Source organism: Solea solea, chromosome 16 (assembly GCF_958295425.1).
Source record: "Solea solea chromosome 16, fSolSol10.1, whole genome shotgun sequence".
NCBI lineage: Eukaryota > Metazoa > Chordata > Actinopteri > Pleuronectiformes > Soleidae > Solea > Solea solea.
The window spans coordinates 2,508,701-2,528,700 of record NC_081149.1 but is presented as its reverse complement, the minus strand read 5'-3'; the positions used below and the strand labels follow the sequence as shown (position 1 = coordinate 2,528,700).

Below are 20,000 nucleotides of genomic sequence, written 5' to 3'. Positions count from 1 at the left end.
AAACTGGGGCTTGCTCTCTTCACTCCTTGCATTGACCTGGCATTGCAGTGCCACCAGGAACTGTGCACAATTCTCTTTTTTCTGTGAAAACCAAAGCAAGGCTGGAACTAGAAGGACGTTAACGTGTGCCTGTGCCCGTGCCCGTGCGTCAACGTAATTGCAAGCCCATGTTTCTTGTAAGGAAGCAGCAGTGTAAAAGCTTACAGCACCTGGGATTCCCAGGCGGTCTCCCATCCAAGTACTAACCAGGCCCGACCCTGCTTAGCTTCCGAGATCAGACGAGATCGGGCGTGCTCAGGGTGGTATGGCCGTAAGCCGACGGGCTGGGGACACAGACTCCTTTTATAGACTAGGCAAGGCCCCCTGCTCGTGGAGGAGCTCAAAGGTCAGCCTTTCGAACGTTCAAGAGTTTAAGTTGTTTTTGGTGGGCTTTGCTGTATGGCCGCGCCCTTTGAGTGTGTCAAATGTCAAGCAGCTGTCCGTCAAGGCTCAGAGGTGCACTTAGATCACCTTGGGGCGGAGATGATCAGCAGCAGCCTTTGTTATGCGCACTTAAAAAACATGGCACCACAACAAGTAACTTGTGTGCCAAGATCTTGAGCTGGCCCCAGACACTTGTGGGCCATTGCTTCTCGGCCTTTTGGCTAAGATCAAGTGTAGTATCTGTTCTTATCAGTTTAATATGTGATATGTCCTCTATATGGGGATTAAATATTAAATGCATTTTTGAGCATTGGGAGGTGAAAACTGGGGCTTGCTCTCTTCACTCCTTGCATTGACCTGGCATTGCAGTGCCACCAGGAACGGTGCACCATTCTCTTATTTCTGTGAAAACCAAAGCAAGGCTGGAACTAGAAGGACGTTAATGTGTGCCTGTGCCCGTGCCCGTGCGTCAACGTAATTGCAAGCCCATGTTTCTTGTAAGGAAGCAGCAGTGTAAAAGCTTACAGCACCTGGTATTCCCAGGCGGTCTCCCATCCAAGTACTAACCAGGCCCGACCCTGCTTAGCTTCCGAGATCAGACGAGATCGGGCGTGCTCAGGGTGGTATGGCCGTAAGCCGACGGGCTGGGGACACAGACTCCTTTTATAGACTAGGCAAGGCCCCCTGCTCGTGGAGGAGCTCAAAGGTCAGCCTTTCGAACACACTGCACTTGAGCCTTTATCTCCACTACCTGCTACACTATATTCCAGTATTAGGAAGCTACACCGAGATGGGTAAGCTGCTGCCCATCTCCAGCAGCTTACGTGCTTCTCACGTGCTTGCAGAGCGACATCCAAGGCTGAAACTAGAAGGACGTTAACGTGTGCCCGTGCGTCAACGTAATTGCAAGCCCATGTTTCTTGTAAGGAAGCAGCAGTGTAAAAGCTTACAGCACCTGGTATTCCCAGGCGGTCTCCCATCCAAGTACTAACCAGGCCCGACCCTGCTTAGCTTCCGAGATCAGACGAGATCGGGCGTGCTCAGGGTGGTATGGCCGTAAGCCGACGGGCTGGGGACACAGACTCCTTTTATAGACTAGGCAAGGCCCCCTGCTCGTGGAGGAGCTCAAAAGTCAGCCTTTCGAACACACTGCACTTGAGCCTTTATCTCCACTACCTGCTACACTCTATTCCAGTATTAGGAAGCTACACCGAGATGGGTAAGCTGCTCCCCATCTCCAAGCTTCTCACGTGCTTGCAGAGCGACATCCAAGGCTGAAACTAGAAGGACGTTAACGTGTGCCCGTGCGTCAACGTAATTGCAAGCCCATGTTTCTTGTAAGGAAGCAGCAGTGTAAAAGCTTACAGCACCTGGTATTCCCAGGCGGTCTCCCATCCAAGTACTAACCAGGCCCGACCCTGCTTAGCTTCCGAGATCAGACGAGATCGGGCGTGCTCAGGGTGGTATGGCCGTAAGCCGACGGGCTGGGGACACAGACTCCTTTTATAGACTAGGCAAGGCCCCCTGCTCGTGGAGGAGCTCAAAGGTCAGCCTTTCGAACGTTCAAGAGTTGAAGTTGTTTTTGGTGGGCTTTGCTGTATGGCCGCGCCCTTTGAGTGTGTCAAATGTCAAGCAGCTGTCCGTCAAGGCTCAGAGGTGCACTTAGATCACCTTGGGGCGGAGGTGATCAGCAGCAGCCTTTGTTATGCGCACTTAAAAAACATGGCACCACAACAAGTAACTTGTGTGCCAAGATCTTGAGTTGGCCCCAGACACTTGTGGACCATCGCTTCTCGGCCTTTTGGCTAAGATCAAGTGTAGTATCTGTTCTTATCAGTTTAATATCTGATATGTTCTCTATATGGGGATTAAATATTAAATGCATTTTTGAGCATTGGGAGGTGAAAACTGGGGCTTGCTCTTTTCACTCCTTGCATTGACCTGGCATTGCAGTGCCACCAGGAACTGTGCACAATTCTCTTTTTTCTGTGAAAACCAAAGCAAGGCTGGAACTAGAAGGACGTTAACGTGTGCCTGTGCCCGTGCCCGTGCGTCAACGTAATTGCAAGCCCATGTTTCTTGTAAGGAAGCAGCAGTGTAAAAGCTTACAGCACCTGGTATTCCCAGGCGGTCTCCCATCCAAGTACTAACCAGGCCCGACCCTGCTTAGCTTCCGAGATCAGACGAGATCGGGCGTGCTCAGGGTGGTATGGCCGTAAGCCGACGGGCTGGGGACACAGACTCCTTTTATAGACTAGGCAAGGCCCCCTGCTCGTGGAGGAGCTCAAAGGTCAGCCTTTCGAACGTTCAAGAGTTTAAGTTGTTTTTGGTGGTCTTTGCTGTATGGCCGCGCCCTTTGAGTGTGTCAAATGTCAAGCAGCTGTCCGTCAAGGCTCAGAGGTGCACTTAGATCACCTTGGGGCGGAGGTGATCAGCAGCAGCCTTTGTTATGCGCACTTAAAAAACATGGCACCACAACAAGTAACTTGTGTGCCAAGATCTTGAGTTGGCCCCAGACACTTGTGGGCCATGGCTTCTCGGCCTTTTGGCTAAGATCAAGTGTAGTATCTGTTCTTATCAGTTTAATATCTGATATGTCCTCTATATGGGGATTAAATATTAAATGCATTTTTGAGCATTGGGAGGTGAAAACTGGGGCTTGCTCTCTTCACTCCTTGCATTGACCTGGCATTGCAGTGCCACCAGGAACTGTGCACAATTCTCTTTTTTCTGTGAAAACCAAAGCAAGGCTGGAACTAGAAGGACGTTAACGTGTGCCTGTGCCCGTGCCCGTGCGTCAACGTAATTGCAAGCCCATGTTTCTTGTAAGGAAGCAGCAGTGTAAAAGCTTACAGCACCTGGTATTCCCAGGCGGTCTCCCATCCAAGTACTAACCAGGCCCGACCCTGCTTAGCTTCCGAGATCAGACGAGATCGGGCGTGCTCAGGGTGGTATGGCCGTAAGCCGACGGGCTGGGGACACAGACTCCTTTTATAGACTAGGCAAGGCCCCCTGCTCGTGGAGGAGCTCAAAGGTCAGCCTTTCGAACGTTCAAGAGTTTAAGTTGTTTTTGGTGGGCTTTGCTGTATGGCCGCGCCCTTTGAGTGTGTCAAATGTCAAGCAGCTGTCCGTCAAGGCTCAGAGGTGCACTTAGATCACCTTGGGGCAGAGGTGATCAGCAGCAGCCTTTGTTATGCGCACTTAAAAAACATGGCACCACAACAAGTAACTTGTGTGCCAAGATCTTGAGTTGGCCCAAGACACTTGTGGGCCATCGCTTCTAGGCCTTTTGCCTAAGATCAAGTGTAGTATCTGTTCTTATCAGCTTAATATCTGATATGTCCTCTATATGGGGATTAAATATTAAATGCATTTTTGAGCATTGGGAGGTGAAAACTGGGGCTTGCTCTCTTCACTCCTTGCATTGACCTGGCATTGCAGTGCCACCAGGAACTGTGCACAATTCTCTTTTTTCTGTGAAAACCAAAGCAAGGCTGGAAATAGAAGGACGTTAACGTGTGCCTGTGCCCGTGCCCGTGCGTCAACGTAATTGCAAGCCCATGTTTCTTGTAAGGAAGCAGCAGTGTAAAAGCTTACAGCACCTGGTATTCCCAGGCGGTCTCCCATCCAAGTACTAACCAGGCCCGACCCTGCTTAGCTTCCGAGATCAGACGAGATCGGGCGTGCGCAGGGTGGTTTGGCCGTAAGCCGCTGGGCTGGGGACACAGACTCCTTTTATAGACTAGGCAAGGCCCCCTGCTCGTGGAGGAGCTCAAAAGTCAGCCTTTCGAACACACTGCACTTGAGCCTTTATCTCCACTACCTGCTACACTCTATTCCAGTATTAGGAAGCTACACCGAGATGGGTAAGCTGCTCCCCATCTCCAAGCTTCTCACGTGCTTGCAGAGCGACATCCAAGGCTGAAACTAGAAGGACGTTAACGTGTGCCCGTGCGTCAACGTAATTGCAAGCCCATGTTTCTTGTAAGGAAGCAGCAGTGTAAAAGCTTACAGCACCTGGTATTCCCAGGCGGTCTCCCATCCAAGTACTAACCAGGCCCGACCCTGCTTAGCTTCCGAGATCAGACGAGATCGGGCGTGCTCAGGGTGGTATGGCCGTAAGCCGACGGGCTGGGGACACAGACTCCTTTTATAGACTAGGCAAGGCCCCCTGCTCGTGGAGGAGCTCAAAGGTCAGCCTTTCGAACGTTCAAGAGTTTAAGTTGTTTTTGGTGGGCTTTGCTGTATGGCCGCGCCCTTTGAGTGTGTCAAATGTCAAGCAGCTGTCCGTCAAGGCTCAGAGGTGCACTTAGATCACCTTGGGGCAGAGGTGATCAGCAGCAGCCTTTGTTATGCGCACTTAAAAAACATGGCACCACAACAAGTAACTTGTGTGCCAAGATCTTGAGTTGGCCCAAGACACTTGTGGGCCATCGCTTCTAGGCCTTTTGCCTAAGATCAAGTGTAGTATCTGTTCTTATCAGCTTAATATCTGATATGTCCTCTATATGGGGATTAAATATTAAATGCATTTTTGAGCATTGGGAGGTGAAAACTGGGGCTTGCTCTCTTCACTCCTTGCATTGACCTGGCATTGCAGTGCCACCAGGAACTGTGCACAATTCTCTTTTTTCTGTGAAAACCAAAGCAAGGCTGGAAATAGAAGGACGTTAACGTGTGCCTGTGCCCGTGCCCGTGCGTCAACGTAATTGCAAGCCCATGTTTCTTGTAAGGAAGCAGCAGTGTAAAAGCTTACAGCACCTGGTATTCCCAGGCGGTCTCCCATCCAAGTACTAACCAGGCCCGACCCTGCTTAGCTTCCGAGATCAGACGAGATCGGGCGTGCTCAGGGTGGTATGGCCGTAAGCCGACGGGCTGGGGACACAGACTCCTTTTATAGACTAGGCAAGGCCCCCTGCTCGTGGAGGAGCTCAAAAGTCAGCCTTTCGAACACACTGCACTTGAGCCTTTATCTCCACTACCTGCTACACTCTATTCCAGTATTAGGAAGCTACACCGAGATGGGTAAGCTGCTCCCCATCTCCAAGCTTCTCACGTGCTTGCAGAGCGACATCCAAGGCTGAAACTAGAAGGACGTTAACGTGTGCCCGTGCGTCAACGTAATTGCAAGCCCATGTTTCTTGTAAGGAAGCAGCAGTGTAAAAGCTTACAGCACCTGGTATTCCCAGGCGGTCTCCCATCCAAGTACTAACCAGGCCCGACCCTGCTTAGCTTCCGAGATCAGACGAGATCGGGCGTGCTCAGGGTGGTATGGCCGTAAGCCGACGGGCTGGGGACACAGACTCCTTTTATAGACTAGGCAAGGCCCCCTGCTCGTGGAGGAGCTCAAAGGTCAGCCTTTCGAACGTTCAAGAGTTGAAGTTGTTTTTGGTGGGCTTTGCTGTATGGCCGCGCCCTTTGAGTGTGTCAAATGTCAAGCAGCTGTCCGTCAAGGCTCAGAGGTGCACTTAGATCACCTTGGGGCGGAGGTGATCAGCAGCAGCCTTTGTTATGCGCACTTAAAAAACATGGCACCACAACAAGTAACTTGTGTGCCAAGATCTTGAGTTGGCCCCAGACACTTGTGGACCATCGCTTCTCGGCCTTTTGGCTAAGATCAAGTGTAGTATCTGTTCTTATCAGTTTAATATCTGATATGTTCTCTATATGGGGATTAAATATTAAATGCATTTTTGAGCATTGGGAGGTGAAAACTGGGGCTTGCTCTTTTCACTCCTTGCATTGACCTGGCATTGCAGTGCCACCAGGAACTGTGCACAATTCTCTTTTTTCTGTGAAAACCAAAGCAAGGCTGGAACTAGAAGGACGTTAACGTGTGCCTGTGCCCGTGCCCGTGCGTCAACGTAATTGCAAGCCCATGTTTCTTGTAAGGAAGCAGCAGTGTAAAAGCTTACAGCACCTGGTATTCCCAGGCGGTCTCCCATCCAAGTACTAACCAGGCCCGACCCTGCTTAGCTTCCGAGATCAGACGAGATCGGGCGTGCTCAGGGTGGTATGGCCGTAAGCCGATGGGCTGGGGACACAGACTCCTTTTATAGACTAGGCAAGGCCCCCTGCTCGTGGAGGAGCTCAAAGGTCAGCCTTTCGAACGTTCAAGAGTTTAAGTTGTTTTTGGTGGGCTTTGCTGTATGGCCGCGCCCTTTGAGTGTGTCAAATGTCAAGCAGCTGTCCGTCAAGGCTCAGAGGTGCACTTAGATCACCTTGGGGCGGAGGTGATCAGCAGCAGCCTTTGTTATGCGCACTTAAAAAACATGGCACCACAACAAGTAACTTGTGTGCCAAGATCTTGAGTTGGCCCCAGACACTTGTGGGCCATCGCTTCTCGGCCTTTTGGCTAAGATCAAGTGTAGTATCTGTTCTTATCAGTTTAATATCTGATATGTCCTCTATATGGGGATTAAATATTAAATGCATTTTTGAGCATTGGGAGGTGAAAACTGGGGCTTGCTCTCTTCACTCCTTGCATTGACCTGGCATTGCAGTGCCACCAGGAACTGTGCACAATTCTCTTTTTTCTGTGAAAACCAAAGCAAGGCTGGAACTAGAAGGACGTTAACGTGTGCCTGTGCCCGTGCCCGTGCGTCAACGTAATTGCAAGCCCATGTTTCTTGTAAGGAAGCAGCAGTGTAAAAGCTTACAGCACCTGGTATTCCCAGGCGGTCTCCCATCCAAGTACTAACCAGGCCCGACCCTGCTTAGCTTCCGAGATCAGACGAGATCGGGCGTGCTCAGGGTGGTATGGCCGTAAGCCGACGGGCTGGGGACACAGACTCCTTTTATAGACTAGGCAAGGCCCCCTGCTCGTGGAGGAGCTCAAAAGTCAGCCTTTCGAACACACTGCACTTGAGCCTTTATCTCCACTACCTGCTACACTCTATTCCAGTATTAGGAAGCTACACCGAGATGGGTAAGCTTCTCCCCATCTCCAAGATTCTCACGTGCTTGCAGAGCGACATCCAAGGCTGAAACTAGAAGGACGTTAACGTGTGCCCATGCGTCAACGTAATTGCAAGCCCATGTTTCTTGTAAGGAAGCAGCAGTGTTAAAGCTTAGAGCACCTGGTATTCCCAGGCGGTCTCCCATCCAAGTACTGACCAGGCCCGACCCTGCTTAGCTTCCGAGATCAGACGAGATCGGGTGTGCTCAGGGTGGTATGGCCGTAAGCCGACGGGCTGGGGACACAGACTCCTTTTATAGACTAGGCAAGGCCCCCTGCTCGTGGAGGAGCTCAAAGGTCAGCCTTTCGAACGTTCAAGAGTTTAAGTTGTTTTTGGTGGGCTTTGCTGTATGGCCGCGCCCTTTGAGTGTGTCAAATGTCAAGCAGCTGTCCGTCAAGGCTCAGAGGTGCACTTAGATCACCTTGGGGCGGAGGTGATCAGCAGCAGCCTTTGTTATGCGCACTTAAAAAACATGGCACCACAACAAGTAACTTGTGTGCCAAGATCTTGAGTTGGCCCCAGACACTTGTGGGCCATCGCTTCTCGGCCTTTTGGCTAAGATCAAGTGTAGTATCTGTTCTTATCAGTTTAATATCTGATATGTCCTCTATATGGGGATTAAATATTAAATGCATTTTTGAGCATTGGGAGGTGAAAACTGGGGCTTGCTCTCTTCACTCCTTGCATTGACCTGGCATTGCAGTGCCACCAGGAACGGTGCACCATTCTCTTATTTCTGTGAAAACGAAAGCAAGGCTGGAACTAGAAGGACGTTAATGTGTGCCTGTGCCCGTGCCCGTGCGTCTTAGTAATTGCAAGCCCATGTTTCTTGTAAGGAAGCAGCAGTGTAAAAGCTTACAGCACCTGGTATTCCCAGGCGGTCTCCCATCCAAGTACTAACCAGGCCCGACCCTGCTTAGCTTCCGAGATCAGACGAGATCCGGCGTGCTCAGGGTGGTATGGCCGTAAGCCGACGGGCTGGGGACACAGACTCCTTTTATAGACTAGGCAAGGCCCCCTGCTCGTGGAGGAGCTCAAAAGTCAGCCTTTCGAACACACTGCACTTGAGCCTTTATCTCCACTACCTGCTACACTATATTCCAGTATTAGGAAGCTACACCGAGATGGGTAAGCTGCTGCCCATCTCCAGCAGCTTACGTGCTTCTCACGTGCTTGCAGAGCGACATCCAAGGCTGAAACTAGAAGGACGTTAACGTGTGCCCGTGCGTCAACGTAATTGCAAGCCCATGTTTCTTGTAAGGAAGCAGCAGTGTAAAAGCTTACAGCACCTGGTATTCCCAGGCGGTCTCCCATCCAAGTACTAACCAGGCCCGACCCTGCTTAGCTTCCGAGATCAGACGAGATCGGGCGTGCTCAGGGTGGTATGGCCGTAAGCCGACGGGCTGGGGACACAGACTCCTTTTATAGACTAGGCAAGGCCCCCTGCTCGTGGAGGAGCTCAAAAGTCAGCCTTTCGAACACACTGCACTTGAGCCTTTATCTCCACTACCTGCTACACTCTATTCCAGTATTAGGAAGCTACACCGAGATGGGTAAGCTGCTCCCCATCTCCAAGCTTCTCACGTGCTTGCAGAGCGACATCCAAGGCTGAAACTAGAAGGACGTTAACGTGTGCCCGTGCGTCAACGTAATTGCAAGCCCATGTTTCTTGTAAGGAAGCAGCAGTGTAAAAGCTTACAGCACCTGGTATTCCCAGGCGGTCTCCCATCCAAGTACTAACCAGGCCCGACCCTGCTTAGCTTCCGAGATTAGACGAGATCGGGCGTGCTCAGGGTGGTATGGCCGTAAGCCGACGGGCTGGGGACACAGACTCCTTTTATAGACTAGGCAAGGCCCCCTGCTCGTGGAGGAGCTCAAAGGTCAGCCTTTCGAACGTTCAAGAGTTTAAGTTGTTTTTGGTGGGCTTTGCTGTATGGCCGCGCCCTTTGAGTGTGTCAAATGTCAAGCAGCTGTCCGTCAAGGCTCAGAGGTGCACTTAGATCACCTTGGGGCGGAGGTGATCAGCAGCAGCCTTTGTTATGCGCACTTAAAAAACATGGCACCACAACAAGTAACTTGTGTGCCAAGATCTTGAGTTGGCCCCAGACACTTGTGGACCATCGCTTCTCGGCCTTTTGGCTAAGATCAAGTGTAGTATCTGTTCTTATCAGTTTAATATCTGATATGTTCTCTATATGGGGATTAAATATTAAATGCATTTTTGAGCATTGGGAGGTGAAAACTGGGGCTTGCTCTCTTCACTCCTTGCATTGACCTGGCATTGCAGTGCCACCAGGAACTGTGCACAATTCTCTTTTTTCTGTGAAAACCAAAGCAAGGCTGGAACTAGAAGGACGTTAACGTGTGCCTGTGCCCGTGCCCGTGCGTCAACGTAATTGCAAGCCCATGTTTCTTGTAAGGAAGCAGCAGTGTAAAAGCTTACAGCACCTGGTATTCCCAGGCGGTCTCCCATCCAAGTACTAACCAGGCCCGACCCTGCTTAGCTTCCGAGATCAGACGAGATCGGGCGTGCTCAGGGTGGTATGGCCGTAAGCCGACGGGCTGGGGACACAGACTCCTTTTATAGACTAGGCAAGGCCCCCTGCTCGTGGAGGAGCTCAAAGGTCAGCCTTTCGAACGTTCAAGAGTTTAAGTTGTTTTTGGTGGGCTTTGCTGTATGGCCGCGCCCTTTGAGTGTGTCAAATGTCAAGCAGCTGTCCGTCAAGGCTCAGAGGTGCACTTAGATCACCTTGGGGCGGAGGTGATCAGCAGCAGCCTTTGTTATGCGCACTTAAAAAACATGGCACCACAACAAGTAACTTGTGTGCCAAGATCTTGAGTTGGCCCCAGACACTTGTGGGCCATCGCTTCTCGGCCTTTTGGCTAAGATCAAGTGTAGTATCTGTTCTTATCAGTTTAATATCTGATATGTCCTCTATATGGGGATTAAATATTAAATACATTTTTGAGCATTGGGAGGTGAAAACTGGGGCTTGCTCTCTTCACTCCTTGCATTGACCTGGCATTGCAGTGCCACCAGGAACTGTGCACAATTCTCTTTTTTCTGTGAAAACCAAAGCAAGGCTGGAACTAGAAGGACGTTAACGTGTGCCTGTGCCCGTGCCCGTGCGTCAACGTAATTGCAAGCCCATGTTTCTTGTAAGGAAGCAGCAGTGTAAAAGCTTACAGCACCTGGTATTCCCAGGCGGTCTCCCATCCAAGTACTAACCAGGCCCGACCCTGCTTAGCTTCCGAGATCAGACGAGATCGGGCGTGCTCAGGGTGGTATGGCCGTAAGCCGACGGGCTGGGGACACAGACTCCTTTTATAGACTAGGCAAGGCCCCCTGCTCGTGGAGGAGCTCAAAGGTCAGCCTTTCGAACGTTCAAGAGTTTAAGTTGTTTTTGGTGGGCTTTGCTGTATGGCCGCGCCCTTTGAGTGTGTCAAATGTCAAGCAGCTGTCCGTCAAGGCTCAGAGGTGCACTTAGATCACCTTGGGGCGGAGGTGATCAGCAGCAGCCTTTGTTATGCGCACTTAAAAAACATGGCACCACAACAAGTAACTTGTGTGCCAAGATCTTGAGTTGGCCCCAGACACTTGTGGACCATCGCTTCTCGGCCTTTTGGCTAAGATCAAGTGTAGTATCTGTTCTTATCAGTTTAATATCTGATATGTTCTCTATATGGGGATTAAATATTAAATGCATTTTTGAGCATTGGGAGGTGAAAACTGGGGCTTGCTCTCTTCACTCCTTGCATTGACCTGGCATTGCAGTGCCACCAGGAACTGTGCACAATTCTCTTTTTTCTGTGAAAACCAAAGCAAGGCTGGAACTAGAAGGACGTTAACGTGTGCCTGTGCCCGTGCCCGTGCGTCAACGTAATTGCAAGCCCATGTTTCTTGTAAGGAAGCAGCAGTGTAAAAGCTTACAGCACCTGGTATTCCCAGGCGGTCTCCCATCCAAGTACTAACCAGGCCCGACCCTGCTTAGCTTCCGAGATCAGACGAGATCGGGCGTGCTCAGGGTGGTATGGCCGTAAGCCGACGGGCTGGGGACACAGACTCCTTTTATAGACTAGGCAAGGCCCCCTGCTCGTGGAGGAGCTCAAAAGTCAGCCTTTCGAACACACTGCACTTGAGCCTTTATCTCCACTACCTGCTACACTCTATTCCAGTATTAGGAAGCTACACCGAGATGGGTAAGCTGCTCCCCATCTCCAAGCTTCTCACGTGCTTGCAGAGCGACATCCAAGGCTGAAACTAGAAGGACGTTAACGTGTGCCCGTGCGTCAACGTAATTGCAAGCCCATGTTTCTTGTAAGGAAGCAGCAGTGTAAAAGCTTACAGCACCTGGTATTCCCAGGCGGTCTCCCATCCAAGTACTAACCAGGCCCGACCCTGCTTAGCTTCCGAGATCAGACGAGATCGGGCGTGCTCAGGGTGGTATGGCCGTAAGCCGACGGGCTGGGGACACAGACTCCTTTTATAGACTAGGCAAGGCCCCCTGCTCGTGGAGGAGCTCAAAGGGTAGCCTTTCGAACGTTCAAGAGTTTAAGTTGTTTTTGGTGGGCTTTGCTGTATGGCCGCGCCCTTTGAGTGTGTCAAATGTCAAGCAGCTGTCCGTCAAGGCTCAGAGGTGCACTTAGATCACCTTGGGGCGGAGGTGATCAGCAGCAGCCTTTGTTATGCGCACTTAAAAAACATGGCACCACAACAAGTAACTTGTGTGCCAAGATCTTGAGTTGGCCCCAGACACTTGTGGACCATCGCTTCTCGGCCTTTTGGCTAAGATCAAGTGTAGTATCTGTTCTTATCAGTTTAATATCTGATATGTTCTCTATATGGGGATTAGATATTAAATGCATTTTTGAGCATTGGGAGGTGAAAACTGGGGCTTGCTCTCTTCACTCCTTGCATTGACCTGGCATTGCAGTGCCACCAGGAACTGTGCACAATTCTCTTTTTTCTGTGAAAACCAAAGCAAGGCTGGAACTAGAAGGACGTTAACGTGTGCCTGTGCCCGTGCCCGTGCGTCAACGTAATTGCAAGCCCATGTTTCTTGTAAGGAAGCAGCAGTGTAAAAGCTTACAGCACCTGGTATTCCCAGGCGGTCTCCCATCCAAGTACTAACCAGGCCCGACCCTGCTTAGCTTCCGAGATCAGACGAGATCGGGCGTGCTCAGGGTGGTATGGCCGTAAGCCGATGGGCTGGGGACACAGACTCCTTTTATAGACTAGGCAAGGCCCCCTGCTCGTGGAGGAGCTCAAAGGTCAGCCTTTCGAACGTTCAAGAGTTTAAGTTGTTTTTGGTGGGCTTTGCTGTATGGCCGCGCCCTTTGAGTGTGTCAAATGTCAAGCAGCTGTCCGTCAAGGCTCAGAGGTGCACTTAGATCACCTTGGGGCGGAGGTGATCAGCAGCAGCCTTTGTTATGCGCACTTAAAAAACATGGCACCACAACAAGTAACTTGTGTGCCAAGATCTTGAGTTGGCCCCAGACACTTGTGGGCCATCGCTTCTCGGCCTTTTGGCTAAGATCAAGTGTAGTATCTGTTCTTATCAGTTTAATATCTGATATGTCCTCTATATGGGGATTAAATATTAAATGCATTTTTGAGCATTGGGAGGTGAAAACTGGGGCTTGCTCTCTTCACTCCTTGCATTGACCTGGCATTGCAGTGCCACCAGGAACTGTGCACAATTCTCTTTTTTCTGTGAAAACCAAAGCAAGGCTGGAACTAGAAGGACGTTAACGTGTGCCTGTGCCCGTGCCCGTGCGTCAACGTAATTGCAAGCCCATGTTTCTTGTAAGGAAGCAGCAGTGTAAAAGCTTACAGCACCTGGTATTCCCAGGCGGTCTCCCATCCAAGTACTAACCAGGCCCGACCCTGCTTAGCTTCCGAGATCAGACGAGATCGGGCGTGCTCAGGGTGGTATGGCCGTAAGCCGATGGGCTGGGGACACAGACTCCTTTTATAGACTAGGCAAGGCCCCCTGCTCGTGGAGGAGCTCAAAGGTCAGCCTTTCGAACGTTCAAGAGTTTAAGTTGTTTTTGGTGGGCTTTGCTGTATGGCCGCGCCCTTTGAGTGTGTCAAATGTCAAGCAGCTGTCCGTCAAGGCTCAGAGGTGCACTTAGATCACCTTGGGGCGGAGGTGATCAGCAGCAGCCTTTGTTATGCGCACTTAAAAAACATGGCACCACAACAAGTAACTTGTGTGCCAAGATCTTGAGTTGGCCCCAGACACTTGTGGGCCATCGCTTCTCGGCCTTTTGGCTAAGATCAAGTGTAGTATCTGTTCTTATCAGTTTAATATCTGATATGTCCTCTATATGGGGATTAAATATTAAATGCATTTTTGAGCATTGGGAGGTGAAAACTGGGGCTTGCTCTCTTCACTCCTTGCATTGACCTGGCATTGCAGTGCCACCAGGAACTGTGCACAATTCTCTTTTTTCTGTGAAAACCAAAGCAAGGCTGGAACTAGAAGGACGTTAACGTGTGCCTGTGCCCGTGCCCGTGCGTCAACGTAATTGCAAGCCCATGTTTCTTGTAAGGAAGCAGCAGTGTAAAAGCTTACAGCACCTGGTATTCCCAGGCGGTCTCCCATCCAAGTACTAACCAGGCCCGACCCTGCTTAGCTTCCGAGATCAGACGAGATCGGGCGTGCTCAGGGTGGTATGGCCGTAAGCCGACGGGCTGGGGACACAGACTCCTTTTATAGACTAGGCAAGGCCCCCTGCTCGTGGAGGAGCTCAAAAGTCAGCCTTTCGAACACACTGCACTTGAGCCTTTATCTCCACTACCTGTTACACTCTATTCCAGTATTAGGAAGCTACACCGAGATGGGTAAGCTGCTCCCCATCTCCAAGCTTCTCACGTGCTTGCAGAGCGACATCCAAGGCTGAAACTAGAAGGACGTTAACGTGTGCCCATGCGTCAACGTAATTGCAAGCCCATGTTTCTTGTAAGGAAGCAGCAGTGTTAAAGCTTAGAGCACCTGGTATTCCCAGGCGGTCTCCCATCCAAGTACTGACCAGGCCCGACCCTGCTTAGCTTCCGAGATCAGACGAGATCGGGTGTGCTCAGGGTGGTATGGCCGTAAGCCGACGGGCTGGGGACACAGACTCCTTTTATAGACTAGGCAAGGCCCCCTGCTCGTGGAGGAGCTCAAAGGTCAGCCTTTCGAACGTTCAAGAGTTTAAGTTGTTTTTGGTGGGCTTTGCTGTATGGCCGCGCCCTTTGAGTGTGTCAAATGTCAAGCAGCTGTCCGTCAAGGCTCAGAGGTGCACTTAGATCACCTTGGGGCGGAGGTGATCAGCAGCAGCCTTTGTTATGCGCACTTAAAAAACATGGCACCACAACAAGTAACTTGTGTGCCAAGATCTTGAGTTGGCCCCAGACACTTGTGGGCCATCGCTTCTCGGCCTTTTGGCTAAGATCAAGTGTAGTATCTGTTCTTATCAGTTTAATATCTGATATGTCCTCTATATGGGGATTAAATATTAAATGCATTTTTGAGCATTGGGAGGTGAAAACTGGGGCTTGCTCTCTTCACTCCTTGCATTGACCTGGCATTGCAGTGCCACCAGGAACGGTGCACCATTCTCTTATTTCTGTGAAAACGAAAGCAAGGCTGGAACTAGAAGGACGTTAATGTGTGCCTGTGCCCGTGCCCGTGCGTCAACGTAATTGCAAGCCCATGTTTCTTGTAAGGAAGCAGCAGTGTAAAAGCTTACAGCACCTGGTATTCCCAGGCGGTCTCCCATCCAAGTACTAACCAGGCCCGACCCTGCTTAGCTTCCGAGATCAGACGAGATCCGGCGTGCTAAGGGTGGTATGGCCGTAAGCCGACGGGCTGGGGACACAGACTCCTTTTATAGACTAGGCAAGGCCCCCTGCTCGTGGAGGAGCTCAAAAGTCAGCCTTTCGAACACACTGCACTTGAGCCTTTATCTCCACTACCTGCTACACTATATTCCAGTATTAGGAAGCTACACCGAGATGGGTAAGCTGCTGCCCATCTCCAGCAGCTTACGTGCTTCTCACGTGCTTGCAGAGCGACATCCAAGGCTGAAACTAGAAGGACGTTAACGTGTGCCCGTGCGTCAACGTAATTGCAAGCCCATGTTTCTTGTAAGGAAGCAGCAGTGTAAAAGCTTACAGAACCTGGTATTCCCAGGCGGTCTCCCATCCAAGTACTAACCAGGCCCGACCCTGCTTAGCTTCCGAGATCAGACGAGATCGGGCGTGCTCAGGGTGGTATGGCCGTAAGCCGACGGGCTGGGGACACAGACTCCTTTTATAGACTAGGCAAGGCCCCCTGCTCGTGGAGGAGCTCAAAAGTCAGCCTTTCGAACACACTGCACTTGAGCCTTTATCTCCACTACCTGCTACACTCTATTCCAGTATTAGGAAGCTACACCGAGATGGGTAAGCTGCTCCCCATCTCCAAGCTTCTCACGTGCTTGCAGAGCGACATCCAAGGCTGAAATTAGAAGGACGTTAACGTGTGCCCGTGCGTCAACGTAATTGCAAGCCCATGTTTCTTGTAAGGAAGCAGCAGTGTAAAAGCTTACAGCACCTGGTATTCCCAGGCGGTCTCCCATCCAAGTACTAACCAGGCCCGACCCTGCTTAGCTTCCGAGATTAGACGAGATCGGGCGTGCTCAGGGTGGTATGGCCGTAAGCCGACGGGCTGGGGACACAGACTCCTTTTATAGACTAGGCAAGGCCCCCTGCTCGTGGAGGAGCTCAAAGGTCAGCCTTTCGAACGTTCAAGAGTTTAAGTTGTTTTTGGTGGGCTTTGCTGTATGGCCGCGCCCTTTGAGTGTGTCAAATGTCAAGCAGCTGTCCGTCAAGGCTCAGAGGTGCACTTAGATCACCTTGGGGCGGAGGTGATCAGCAGCAGCCTTTGTTATGCGCACTTAAAAAACATGGCACCACAACAAGTAACTTGTGTGCCCAGATCTTGAGTTGGCCCCAGACACTTGTGGACCATCGCTTCTCGGCCTTTTGGCTAAGATCAAGTGTAGTATCTGTTCTTATCAGTTTAATATCTGATATGTTCTCTATATGGGGATTAAATATTAAATGCATTTTTGAGCATTGGGAGGTGAAAACTGGGGCTTGCTCTCTTCACTCCTTGCATTGACCTGGCATTGCAGTGCCACCAGGAACTGTGCACAATTCTCTTTTTTCTGTGAAAACCAAAGCAAGGCTGGAACTAGAAGGACGTTAACGTGTGCCTGTGCCCGTGCCCGTGCGTCAACGTAATTGCAAGCCCATGTTTCTTGTAAGGAAGCAGCAGTGTAAAAGCTTACAGCACCTGGTATTCCCAGGCGGTCTCCCATCCAAGTACTAACCAGGCCCGACCCTGCTTAGCTTCCGAGATCAGACGAGATCGGGCGTGCTCAGGGTGGTATGGCCGTAAGCCGACGGGCTGGGGACACAGACTCCTTTTATAGACTAGGCAAGGCCCCCTGCTCGTGGAGGAGCTCAAAGGTCAGCCTTTCGAACGTTCAAGAGTTTAAGTTGTTTTTGGTGGGCTTTGCTGTATGGCCGCGCCCTTTGAGTGTGTCAAATGTCAAGCAGCTGTCCGTCAAGGCTCAGAGGTGCACTTAGATCACCTTGGGGCGGAGGTGATCAGCAGCAGCCTTTGTTATGCGCACTTAAAAAACATGGCACCACAACAAGTAACTTGTGTGCCAAGATCTTGAGTTGGCCCCAGACACTTGTGGGCCATCGCTTCTCGGCCTTTTGGCTAAGATCAAGTGTAGTATCTGTTCTTATCAGTTTAATATCCGATATGTCCTCTATATGGGGATTAAATATTAAATGCATTTTTGAGCATTGGGAGGTGAAAACTGGGGCTTGCTCTCTTCACTCCTTGCATTGACCTGGCATTGCAGTGCCACCAGGAACTGTGCACAATTCTCTTTTTTCTGTGAAAACCAAAGCAAGGCTGGAACTAGAAGGACGTTAACGTGTGCCTGTGCCCGTGCCCGTGCGTCAACGTAATTGCAAGCCCATGTTTCTTGTAAGGAAGCAGCAGTGTAAAAGCTTACAGCACCTGGTATTCCCAGGCGGTCTCCCATCCAAGTACTAACCAGGCCCGACCCTGCTTAGCTTCCGAGATCAGACGAGATCGGGCGTGCTCAGGGTGGTATGGCCGTAAGCCGACGGGCTGGGGACACAGACTCCTTTTATAGACTAGGCAAGGCCCCCTGCTCGTGGAGGAGCTCAAAGGTCAGCCTTTCGAACGTTCAAGAGTTTAAGTTGTTTTTGGTGGGCTTTGCTGTATGGCCGCGCCCTTTGAGTGTGTCAAATGTCAAGCAGCTGTCCGTCAAGGCTCAGAGGTGCACTTAGATCACCTTGGGGCGGAGGTGATCAGCAGCAGCCTTTGTTATGCGCACTTAAAAAACATGGCACCACAACAAGTAACTTGTGTGCCAAGATCTTGAGTTGGCCCCAGACACTTGTGGGCCATCGCTTCTCGGCCTTTTGGCTAAGATCAAGTGTAGTATCTGTTCTTATCAGTTTAATATCTGATATGTCCTCTATATGGGGATTAAATATTAAATGCATTTTTGAGCATTGGGAGGTGAAAACTGGGGCTTGCTCTCTTCACTCCTTGCATTGACCTGGCATTGCAGTGCCACCAGGAACTGTGCACAATTCTCTTTTTTCTGTGAAAACCAAAGCAAGGCTGGAACTAGAAGGACGTTAACGTGTGCCTGTGCCCGTGCCCGTGCGTCAACGTAATTGCAAGCCCATGTTTCTTGTAAGGAAGCAGCAGTGTAAAAGCTTACAGCACCTGGTATTCCCAGGCGGTCTCCCATCCAAGTACTAACCAGGCCCGACCCTGCTTAGCTTCCGAGATCAGACGAGATCGGGCGTGCTCAGGGTGGTATGGCCGTAAGCCGACGGGCTGGGGACACAGACTCCTTTTATAGACTAGGCAAGGCCCCCTGCTCGTGGAGGAGCTCAAAAGTCAGCCTTTCGAACACACTGCACTTGAGCCTTTATCTCCACTACCTGCTACACTCTATTCCAGTATTAGGAAGCTACACCGAGATGGGTAAGCTGCTCCCCATCTCCAAGCTTCTCACGTGCTTGCAGAGCGACATCCAAGGCTGAAACTAGAAGGACGTTAACGTGTGCCCGTGCGTCAACGTAATTGCAAGCCCATGTTTCTTGTAAGGAAGCAGCAGTGTAAAAGCTTACAGCACCTGGTATTCCCAGGCGGTCTCCCATCCAAGTACTAACCAGGCCCGACCCTGCTTAGCTTCCGAGATCAGACGAGATCGGGCGTGCTCAGGGTGGTATGGCCGTAAGCCGACGGGCTGGGGACACAGACTCCTTTTATAGACTAGGCAAGGCCCCCTGCTCGTGGAGGAGCTCAAAGGTCAGCCTTTCGAACGTTCAAGAGTTTAAGTTGTTTTTGGTGGGCTTTGCTGTATGGCCGCGCCCTTTGAGTGTGTCAAATGTCAAGCAGCTGTCCGTCAAGGCTCAGAGGTGCACTTAGATCACCTTGGGGCGGAGGTGATCAGCAGCAGCCTTTGTTATGCGCACTTAAAAAACATGGCACCACAACAAGTAACTTGTGTGCCAAGATCTTGAGTTGGCCCCAGACACTTGTGGACCATCGCTTCTCGGCCTTTTGGCTAAGATCAAGTGTAGTATCTGTTCTTATCAGTTTAATATCTGATATGTTCTCTATATGGGGATTAAATATTAAATGCATTTTTGAGCATTGGGAGGTGAAAACTAGGGCTTGCTCTCTTCACTCCTTGCATTGACCTGGCATTGCAGTGCCACCAGGAACTGTGCACAATTCTCTTTTTTCTGTGAAAACCAAAGCAAGGCTGGAACTAGAAGGACGTTAACGTGTGCCTGTGCCCGTGCCCGTGCGTCAACGTAATTGCAAGCCCATGTTTCTTGTAAGGAAGCAGCAGTGTAAAAGCTTACAGCACCTGGTATTCCCAGGCGGTCTCCCATCCAAGTACTAACCAGGCCCGACCCTGCTTAGCTTCCGAGATCAGACGAGATCGGGCGTGTTCAGGGTGGTATGGCCGTAAGCCGACGGGCTGGGGACACAGACTCCTTTTATAGACTAGGCAAGGCCCCCTGCTCGTGGAGGAGCTCAAAGGTCAGCCTTTCGAACGTTCAAGAGTTTAAGTTGTTTTTGGTGGGCTTTGCTGTATGGCCGCGCCCTTTGAGTGTGTCAAATGTCAAGCAGCTGTCCGTCAAGGCTCAGAGGTGCACTTAGATCACCTTGGGGCGGAGGTGATCAGCAGCAGCCTTTGTTATGCGCACTTAAAAAACATGGCACCACAACAAGTAACTTGTGTGCCAAGATCTTGAGTTGGCCCCAGACACTTGTGGGCCATCGCTTCTCGGCCTTTTGGCTAAGATCAAGTGTAGTATCTGTTCTTATCAGTTTAATATCTGATATGTCCTCTATATGGGGATTAAATATTAAATGCATTTTTGAGCATTGGGAGGTGAAAACTGGGGCTTGCTCTCTTCACTCCTTGCATTGACCTGGCATTGCAGTGCCACCAGGAACTGTGCACAATTCTCTTTTTTCTGTGAAAACCAAAGCAAGGCTGGAACGA

General features: G+C 50.7%; 53 non-coding genes across 53 annotated transcripts in view; 21 read left to right on the top strand and 32 right to left on the bottom strand.

The window, feature by feature from the left end:
* LOC131442650 (U2 spliceosomal RNA) overlaps positions 1-73 on the top strand; it is a 193-nt gene extending 120 nt beyond the window's left edge. Inside the window, exon 1 of the small nuclear RNA XR_009233217.1 lies at positions 1-73. This exon is cut by the window's left edge and continues 120 nt beyond it. This is a non-coding gene — a small nuclear RNA (U2 spliceosomal RNA).
* A 124-nt stretch (positions 74-197) lies between these two features.
* On the bottom strand, positions 198-316 carry LOC131477047 (5S ribosomal RNA). The gene has a single exon (XR_009243402.1). It is a non-coding gene; the product is annotated as a 5S ribosomal RNA (ribosomal RNA).
* Positions 317-624: 308 nt separating this feature from the next.
* On the top strand, positions 625-817 carry LOC131442777 (U2 spliceosomal RNA). Its single transcript, XR_009233339.1, has one exon. It is a non-coding gene; the product is annotated as a U2 spliceosomal RNA (small nuclear RNA).
* Positions 818-941: 124 nt separating this feature from the next.
* LOC131476204 (5S ribosomal RNA) lies at positions 942-1,060 on the bottom strand. The gene has a single exon (XR_009242584.1). It is a non-coding gene; the product is annotated as a 5S ribosomal RNA (ribosomal RNA).
* A 306-nt stretch (positions 1,061-1,366) lies between these two features.
* Positions 1,367-1,485, bottom strand: LOC131476203 (5S ribosomal RNA). The gene has a single exon (XR_009242583.1). It is a non-coding gene; the product is annotated as a 5S ribosomal RNA (ribosomal RNA).
* A 296-nt stretch (positions 1,486-1,781) lies between these two features.
* Positions 1,782-1,900, bottom strand: LOC131476202 (5S ribosomal RNA). Its single transcript, XR_009242582.1, has one exon. It is a non-coding gene; the product is annotated as a 5S ribosomal RNA (ribosomal RNA).
* Positions 1,901-2,208: 308 nt separating this feature from the next.
* On the top strand, positions 2,209-2,401 carry LOC131442581 (U2 spliceosomal RNA). The gene has a single exon (XR_009233152.1). It is a non-coding gene; the product is annotated as a U2 spliceosomal RNA (small nuclear RNA).
* Positions 2,402-2,525: 124 nt separating this feature from the next.
* LOC131476201 (5S ribosomal RNA) lies at positions 2,526-2,644 on the bottom strand. The gene has a single exon (XR_009242581.1). It is a non-coding gene; the product is annotated as a 5S ribosomal RNA (ribosomal RNA).
* Positions 2,645-2,952: 308 nt separating this feature from the next.
* Positions 2,953-3,145, top strand: LOC131442652 (U2 spliceosomal RNA). The gene has a single exon (XR_009233219.1). It is a non-coding gene; the product is annotated as a U2 spliceosomal RNA (small nuclear RNA).
* A 124-nt stretch (positions 3,146-3,269) lies between these two features.
* Positions 3,270-3,388, bottom strand: LOC131476200 (5S ribosomal RNA). The gene has a single exon (XR_009242580.1). It is a non-coding gene; the product is annotated as a 5S ribosomal RNA (ribosomal RNA).
* A 308-nt stretch (positions 3,389-3,696) lies between these two features.
* Positions 3,697-3,889, top strand: LOC131442843 (U2 spliceosomal RNA). The gene has a single exon (XR_009233401.1). It is a non-coding gene; the product is annotated as a U2 spliceosomal RNA (small nuclear RNA).
* A 124-nt stretch (positions 3,890-4,013) lies between these two features.
* On the bottom strand, positions 4,014-4,132 carry LOC131477661 (5S ribosomal RNA). Its single transcript, XR_009243986.1, has one exon. It is a non-coding gene; the product is annotated as a 5S ribosomal RNA (ribosomal RNA).
* Positions 4,133-4,428: 296 nt separating this feature from the next.
* LOC131476198 (5S ribosomal RNA) lies at positions 4,429-4,547 on the bottom strand. Its single transcript, XR_009242579.1, has one exon. It is a non-coding gene; the product is annotated as a 5S ribosomal RNA (ribosomal RNA).
* A 308-nt stretch (positions 4,548-4,855) lies between these two features.
* LOC131442842 (U2 spliceosomal RNA) lies at positions 4,856-5,048 on the top strand. The gene has a single exon (XR_009233400.1). It is a non-coding gene; the product is annotated as a U2 spliceosomal RNA (small nuclear RNA).
* Positions 5,049-5,172: 124 nt separating this feature from the next.
* Positions 5,173-5,291, bottom strand: LOC131476197 (5S ribosomal RNA). The gene has a single exon (XR_009242578.1). It is a non-coding gene; the product is annotated as a 5S ribosomal RNA (ribosomal RNA).
* Positions 5,292-5,587: 296 nt separating this feature from the next.
* On the bottom strand, positions 5,588-5,706 carry LOC131476195 (5S ribosomal RNA). Its single transcript, XR_009242576.1, has one exon. It is a non-coding gene; the product is annotated as a 5S ribosomal RNA (ribosomal RNA).
* Positions 5,707-6,014: 308 nt separating this feature from the next.
* Positions 6,015-6,207, top strand: LOC131442580 (U2 spliceosomal RNA). Its single transcript, XR_009233151.1, has one exon. It is a non-coding gene; the product is annotated as a U2 spliceosomal RNA (small nuclear RNA).
* A 124-nt stretch (positions 6,208-6,331) lies between these two features.
* On the bottom strand, positions 6,332-6,450 carry LOC131476194 (5S ribosomal RNA). The gene has a single exon (XR_009242575.1). It is a non-coding gene; the product is annotated as a 5S ribosomal RNA (ribosomal RNA).
* A 308-nt stretch (positions 6,451-6,758) lies between these two features.
* Positions 6,759-6,951, top strand: LOC131442521 (U2 spliceosomal RNA). The gene has a single exon (XR_009233094.1). It is a non-coding gene; the product is annotated as a U2 spliceosomal RNA (small nuclear RNA).
* A 124-nt stretch (positions 6,952-7,075) lies between these two features.
* Positions 7,076-7,194, bottom strand: LOC131476193 (5S ribosomal RNA). The gene has a single exon (XR_009242574.1). It is a non-coding gene; the product is annotated as a 5S ribosomal RNA (ribosomal RNA).
* Positions 7,195-7,490: 296 nt separating this feature from the next.
* Positions 7,491-7,609, bottom strand: LOC131440898 (5S ribosomal RNA). Its single transcript, XR_009231581.1, has one exon. It is a non-coding gene; the product is annotated as a 5S ribosomal RNA (ribosomal RNA).
* A 308-nt stretch (positions 7,610-7,917) lies between these two features.
* Positions 7,918-8,110, top strand: LOC131441815 (U2 spliceosomal RNA). The gene has a single exon (XR_009232411.1). It is a non-coding gene; the product is annotated as a U2 spliceosomal RNA (small nuclear RNA).
* Positions 8,111-8,234: 124 nt separating this feature from the next.
* LOC131477823 (5S ribosomal RNA) lies at positions 8,235-8,353 on the bottom strand. The gene has a single exon (XR_009244143.1). It is a non-coding gene; the product is annotated as a 5S ribosomal RNA (ribosomal RNA).
* Positions 8,354-8,659: 306 nt separating this feature from the next.
* Positions 8,660-8,778, bottom strand: LOC131476192 (5S ribosomal RNA). The gene has a single exon (XR_009242573.1). It is a non-coding gene; the product is annotated as a 5S ribosomal RNA (ribosomal RNA).
* A 296-nt stretch (positions 8,779-9,074) lies between these two features.
* On the bottom strand, positions 9,075-9,193 carry LOC131477857 (5S ribosomal RNA). The gene has a single exon (XR_009244177.1). It is a non-coding gene; the product is annotated as a 5S ribosomal RNA (ribosomal RNA).
* Positions 9,194-9,501: 308 nt separating this feature from the next.
* Positions 9,502-9,694, top strand: LOC131442649 (U2 spliceosomal RNA). Its single transcript, XR_009233216.1, has one exon. It is a non-coding gene; the product is annotated as a U2 spliceosomal RNA (small nuclear RNA).
* A 124-nt stretch (positions 9,695-9,818) lies between these two features.
* Positions 9,819-9,937, bottom strand: LOC131476191 (5S ribosomal RNA). The gene has a single exon (XR_009242572.1). It is a non-coding gene; the product is annotated as a 5S ribosomal RNA (ribosomal RNA).
* A 308-nt stretch (positions 9,938-10,245) lies between these two features.
* Positions 10,246-10,438, top strand: LOC131442506 (U2 spliceosomal RNA). The gene has a single exon (XR_009233079.1). It is a non-coding gene; the product is annotated as a U2 spliceosomal RNA (small nuclear RNA).
* A 124-nt stretch (positions 10,439-10,562) lies between these two features.
* Positions 10,563-10,681, bottom strand: LOC131443032 (5S ribosomal RNA). Its single transcript, XR_009233570.1, has one exon. It is a non-coding gene; the product is annotated as a 5S ribosomal RNA (ribosomal RNA).
* A 308-nt stretch (positions 10,682-10,989) lies between these two features.
* Positions 10,990-11,182, top strand: LOC131442648 (U2 spliceosomal RNA). The gene has a single exon (XR_009233215.1). It is a non-coding gene; the product is annotated as a U2 spliceosomal RNA (small nuclear RNA).
* A 124-nt stretch (positions 11,183-11,306) lies between these two features.
* LOC131443031 (5S ribosomal RNA) lies at positions 11,307-11,425 on the bottom strand. Its single transcript, XR_009233569.1, has one exon. It is a non-coding gene; the product is annotated as a 5S ribosomal RNA (ribosomal RNA).
* A 296-nt stretch (positions 11,426-11,721) lies between these two features.
* Positions 11,722-11,840, bottom strand: LOC131443030 (5S ribosomal RNA). The gene has a single exon (XR_009233568.1). It is a non-coding gene; the product is annotated as a 5S ribosomal RNA (ribosomal RNA).
* Positions 11,841-12,148: 308 nt separating this feature from the next.
* LOC131442669 (U2 spliceosomal RNA) lies at positions 12,149-12,341 on the top strand. Its single transcript, XR_009233236.1, has one exon. It is a non-coding gene; the product is annotated as a U2 spliceosomal RNA (small nuclear RNA).
* Positions 12,342-12,465: 124 nt separating this feature from the next.
* LOC131443029 (5S ribosomal RNA) lies at positions 12,466-12,584 on the bottom strand. Its single transcript, XR_009233567.1, has one exon. It is a non-coding gene; the product is annotated as a 5S ribosomal RNA (ribosomal RNA).
* Positions 12,585-12,892: 308 nt separating this feature from the next.
* On the top strand, positions 12,893-13,085 carry LOC131442520 (U2 spliceosomal RNA). The gene has a single exon (XR_009233093.1). It is a non-coding gene; the product is annotated as a U2 spliceosomal RNA (small nuclear RNA).
* A 124-nt stretch (positions 13,086-13,209) lies between these two features.
* LOC131443028 (5S ribosomal RNA) lies at positions 13,210-13,328 on the bottom strand. Its single transcript, XR_009233566.1, has one exon. It is a non-coding gene; the product is annotated as a 5S ribosomal RNA (ribosomal RNA).
* A 308-nt stretch (positions 13,329-13,636) lies between these two features.
* On the top strand, positions 13,637-13,829 carry LOC131442518 (U2 spliceosomal RNA). Its single transcript, XR_009233091.1, has one exon. It is a non-coding gene; the product is annotated as a U2 spliceosomal RNA (small nuclear RNA).
* A 124-nt stretch (positions 13,830-13,953) lies between these two features.
* LOC131443026 (5S ribosomal RNA) lies at positions 13,954-14,072 on the bottom strand. Its single transcript, XR_009233564.1, has one exon. It is a non-coding gene; the product is annotated as a 5S ribosomal RNA (ribosomal RNA).
* Positions 14,073-14,368: 296 nt separating this feature from the next.
* LOC131440897 (5S ribosomal RNA) lies at positions 14,369-14,487 on the bottom strand. Its single transcript, XR_009231580.1, has one exon. It is a non-coding gene; the product is annotated as a 5S ribosomal RNA (ribosomal RNA).
* Positions 14,488-14,795: 308 nt separating this feature from the next.
* LOC131441814 (U2 spliceosomal RNA) lies at positions 14,796-14,988 on the top strand. Its single transcript, XR_009232410.1, has one exon. It is a non-coding gene; the product is annotated as a U2 spliceosomal RNA (small nuclear RNA).
* A 124-nt stretch (positions 14,989-15,112) lies between these two features.
* LOC131441013 (5S ribosomal RNA) lies at positions 15,113-15,231 on the bottom strand. The gene has a single exon (XR_009231692.1). It is a non-coding gene; the product is annotated as a 5S ribosomal RNA (ribosomal RNA).
* A 306-nt stretch (positions 15,232-15,537) lies between these two features.
* On the bottom strand, positions 15,538-15,656 carry LOC131477798 (5S ribosomal RNA). Its single transcript, XR_009244118.1, has one exon. It is a non-coding gene; the product is annotated as a 5S ribosomal RNA (ribosomal RNA).
* Positions 15,657-15,952: 296 nt separating this feature from the next.
* LOC131477856 (5S ribosomal RNA) lies at positions 15,953-16,071 on the bottom strand. Its single transcript, XR_009244176.1, has one exon. It is a non-coding gene; the product is annotated as a 5S ribosomal RNA (ribosomal RNA).
* Positions 16,072-16,379: 308 nt separating this feature from the next.
* LOC131442647 (U2 spliceosomal RNA) lies at positions 16,380-16,572 on the top strand. The gene has a single exon (XR_009233214.1). It is a non-coding gene; the product is annotated as a U2 spliceosomal RNA (small nuclear RNA).
* A 124-nt stretch (positions 16,573-16,696) lies between these two features.
* On the bottom strand, positions 16,697-16,815 carry LOC131443025 (5S ribosomal RNA). The gene has a single exon (XR_009233563.1). It is a non-coding gene; the product is annotated as a 5S ribosomal RNA (ribosomal RNA).
* A 308-nt stretch (positions 16,816-17,123) lies between these two features.
* On the top strand, positions 17,124-17,316 carry LOC131442792 (U2 spliceosomal RNA). The gene has a single exon (XR_009233353.1). It is a non-coding gene; the product is annotated as a U2 spliceosomal RNA (small nuclear RNA).
* Positions 17,317-17,440: 124 nt separating this feature from the next.
* LOC131443024 (5S ribosomal RNA) lies at positions 17,441-17,559 on the bottom strand. The gene has a single exon (XR_009233562.1). It is a non-coding gene; the product is annotated as a 5S ribosomal RNA (ribosomal RNA).
* Positions 17,560-17,867: 308 nt separating this feature from the next.
* Positions 17,868-18,060, top strand: LOC131442517 (U2 spliceosomal RNA). Its single transcript, XR_009233090.1, has one exon. It is a non-coding gene; the product is annotated as a U2 spliceosomal RNA (small nuclear RNA).
* Positions 18,061-18,184: 124 nt separating this feature from the next.
* On the bottom strand, positions 18,185-18,303 carry LOC131443023 (5S ribosomal RNA). Its single transcript, XR_009233561.1, has one exon. It is a non-coding gene; the product is annotated as a 5S ribosomal RNA (ribosomal RNA).
* Positions 18,304-18,599: 296 nt separating this feature from the next.
* Positions 18,600-18,718, bottom strand: LOC131443021 (5S ribosomal RNA). The gene has a single exon (XR_009233560.1). It is a non-coding gene; the product is annotated as a 5S ribosomal RNA (ribosomal RNA).
* Positions 18,719-19,026: 308 nt separating this feature from the next.
* Positions 19,027-19,219, top strand: LOC131442565 (U2 spliceosomal RNA). The gene has a single exon (XR_009233137.1). It is a non-coding gene; the product is annotated as a U2 spliceosomal RNA (small nuclear RNA).
* A 124-nt stretch (positions 19,220-19,343) lies between these two features.
* LOC131476190 (5S ribosomal RNA) lies at positions 19,344-19,462 on the bottom strand. The gene has a single exon (XR_009242571.1). It is a non-coding gene; the product is annotated as a 5S ribosomal RNA (ribosomal RNA).
* Positions 19,463-19,770: 308 nt separating this feature from the next.
* LOC131442516 (U2 spliceosomal RNA) lies at positions 19,771-19,963 on the top strand. Its single transcript, XR_009233089.1, has one exon. It is a non-coding gene; the product is annotated as a U2 spliceosomal RNA (small nuclear RNA).
* The last annotated feature ends 37 nt before the right edge of the window (positions 19,964-20,000 follow it).